The sequence below is a fragment of the Triturus cristatus genome, chromosome 4_2 (genome assembly GCF_964204655.1).
Source record: "Triturus cristatus chromosome 4_2, aTriCri1.1, whole genome shotgun sequence".
Taxonomy (NCBI): Eukaryota; Metazoa; Chordata; class Amphibia; order Caudata; family Salamandridae; genus Triturus; species Triturus cristatus.
This window is the reverse complement of record NC_140586.1, coordinates 778,084,349-778,087,494: the sequence shown is the minus strand read 5'-3', so window position 1 is coordinate 778,087,494 and position 3,146 is coordinate 778,084,349. Positions and strand designations below refer to the sequence as shown.

The window sequence follows — 3,146 nt, the reverse complement described above, 5'->3', positions numbered from 1 at the left end:
AGTCCTTCACATTTTTGAGATGCCCAGCACCCCACTAAATTAAGTGCATAGGGCTTGCCTATGTGTGTAGAATCAGAGATTTGTTCAGGGCAGCTTCTTTTTTGTGTGTTCATTTGTAACCTCCCATGGCTACTGTCCCCTTTACTTGGTTGTTAAACGGTACGTGTACTATTTTCTTTATTGAGCTTCTCCTACATTAGGCACGAGAACATGCTTTACCTACAATCAGCGCGCTTTCACTTTCAAAGCAGCCAGGACAATGGCGGACTTTTGTTTGCCATGCCATAGGTCTCGTATTTAAATGCAAAACCTATAGCATTGCAAATATTTTTTTGCATTGTGGAGTCTCATATTCAGCTTGCCTTTGTGTGCTCAGATTTTAGATAAACGCGTTTAGCTGCTGGCACAGCACGCAATGGCCCGGCCTCCCATATGGGCATTGCAGCCTCAGGGTTCCATCTGGTTCTCTTCAAATGTAAAGAGCGGAAGACACCAAGATAAGGCTGCAGCGGGAGTAACCACACTGGGACAAGGGAGCGTGCCACCAGCAGGCAGGTTATGTTATGGAAAGCTCCTCTCTGTGTGAGCCAAAGATGCAGCTGCACAACAGAGACGCATCTTTTTCACTCACGGGTACGGCTGGACCAACCCCCTCGGGATGGTTGGAACCGGCTGATAGTTTGCTGGTTGCGCAGGGTGTGTAATGTGACCCTGAGGTTTTCGTGTGTTGTTCGGGAGTTTGTGGCACCTGTGGTAGTTAGCAATGCTCCTCACAAGCTCCTCTTCAGTGCGTTGCCTCCTCATACCCCGGCTAGCGCCAAGGACCGAGGCGTAGACTGTAAATCCTACCAAAATAGGGGGGGTGACCGCTCTGAGTCGCATATCTCTATCTGGGAGGGCGGAGGCAGCAGAGCTTCATGCACCCCCCACCTTCAGGCTCTCAATACTGCCCAATACGGAGAATAACAAGATGGCGCTTTTGCAGTGCATCTTGAATTGAAGGTGCCAAGCAACAAATATCGAGGTAACGGAGTCCTAACGAGAATGCTTTGGAAGCAGAACCACAGTGGACCCAACAGAATCAGTGTTACTTGGCTGAGAAGATGTGCTACTAGCTGACGACACAACCTCATTGTGTGGGGTAATACAAAAAACGTGGATTGGGGTAATAATCCTTGTGAGAGGATAAAACACCAGAAATCCTAACTGCGTCTCTTAGAAATTTTTATGAGTTTCCAAACTGGCTGTAGCGAATGACATTTTCCCTTTTTTATACATTGATTTTTAAGGAAGAAAATAAAGATTCGATATCTCCCAGTCACTCAGCAGCACTTCCTGGCTGTACTGGCCAGCACAAGAGTAGTGGTGAGGTTGATCGGTGCTACTGTCCTTCTTTGTACTTGATCACCTTCTGGGTGGGCACTGTATCCACACTAGGGGTGACCCCTAGATTCCTTTTCTCACCCAACTGCTGGATATGGCACTTATTACACATGGCATGGTGGAAAAACACATCTGGGATGTAGGTGTGAGCTTGGCCACAGTGGCGGTAGACCGCTGGATCATGGTACCTCTCTGAGGAGGGCATTGGAACTTTTAATTCTTTTTGCAGTAGTCAACATTTCTTTGGGCATTTTGGATGCATTTTTATACCTTCTAACATAGGTAGCCACTTTCAATCTGGCATACATGTTATCTAAATTCGTGGTGTCCGAGGGTTCCTCGCAGGGGTCATGGTGGCTCTCAAACAAATCACGGGTGATTTCATCGCCCTGAAGGCTCCACAAGTTTGCAGGAAAGTAGTTCCAATGCTCCTGCTGTTGATACTGGTTATCTTGCGAGTAGCTAAATTGATTAAGAGCAATCTGCTGGTGTCCAATGGATATGGGGTGCTGTCAACCCTGGTGTACCAGCGTCTCTACCAAAGGCACAGCCGGGGTCACAGAGACATGTCTGATCATTTTGTGTTTGCCACATTCTTCCCAGGGATCTTGCCGCCTCTTGTGGGACTGGTTGCCAACTTGGTGCATGGTGTCTTGGTGAGAGTGCATATATGTCAGAAAACAGTGAAGCTACATGATGTTGGGTCTCCATCTTCTATCACCATCAGTTTACCATGGACCCACCCTTAAGATGCTGTTCGAAGAAGGGACTATAATTCATCATTTATAATTACCGATACATATGTGAAGTGATTTAATACTTTAGTGAAATGCATTATTTTTTCAATCATTTCATGCAAAAGGGCAGATGAAAAAAGCAAATCTTTACTTTGAGTTAGCTTAAAAGGATGTCTGATTGAGGGGCGGCACTTCGGAGGGAGGAGGAGAAGGGGCTTCGGAAGCAGCCCATTTCAATGGACTGGGAGGCAATGCTACACGAGTTTGAATCACTTGACTTATTGCCCCCTCCGGGTACTTAAGTTTGGTAGGCACTTCGAGAGAATAGGTCTATCCCTTAGGATGCTTTACGTTTGAGACCCATACATTACATTGCACTGCATGATTACCGAGTACCAGTTCGTGCTACCCTGTTGATACTCCCCCTTAGTGGTCCCACTGGACATAGAAAAAGCTGAACGACCAGGAGTGGGAGGGATGGGAGGGTTAGGATGGGAAGGGACATAGTTGAATTTGTTCTTTTTGTTAACTGGAAAAAGTAATAACACAATGCTATTCATTCATTTGCCATTACTGCAATGGGCAGCTATATGTGAGGTCACGAGACCTTATTAATACTCCCTTTTTTCAGCCTAACGGAGGGAGGGGGAAAAGATGGTAATCTCGTGAAGTATTTATGCTGTATCCATGGTAAGAGAAAAATGACCATCCCTATGTAAATTTTCACTACATTGGATCTGTTATGATGGTATCTAAATAAAGTGTGTTATAAAAAAAGGATGTCTGATTTACAGTAAGTAACCCTATATATAATTTTTTTTTTTTTTTTTTTTGAAACCGTTTATTACAAAATTCAAAAAATATACAAAGATGGGCCTACAACCTTCAGGCCGGCCGCTAGCAAGCAAGAGGAGCATGTGATACGAACAATAGCACGCATGCCGCGGCAAAGGGAGATGCACAGGAGTTAGGAGCGGTGGTAGCCACACCATCCGGACCCCACATAACGGTTTCATTTTTATATAA

At 45.4% G+C, this 3,146-nt stretch overlaps 1 pseudogene; it reads left to right on the top strand.

Annotated features, from left to right (window-relative positions):
- Positions 1 to 415: 415 nt before the first annotated feature.
- LOC146835025 (transmembrane protein 115 pseudogene) lies at positions 416 to 2,195 on the top strand (annotated as a pseudogene).
- The last annotated feature ends 951 nt before the right edge of the window (positions 2,196 to 3,146 follow it).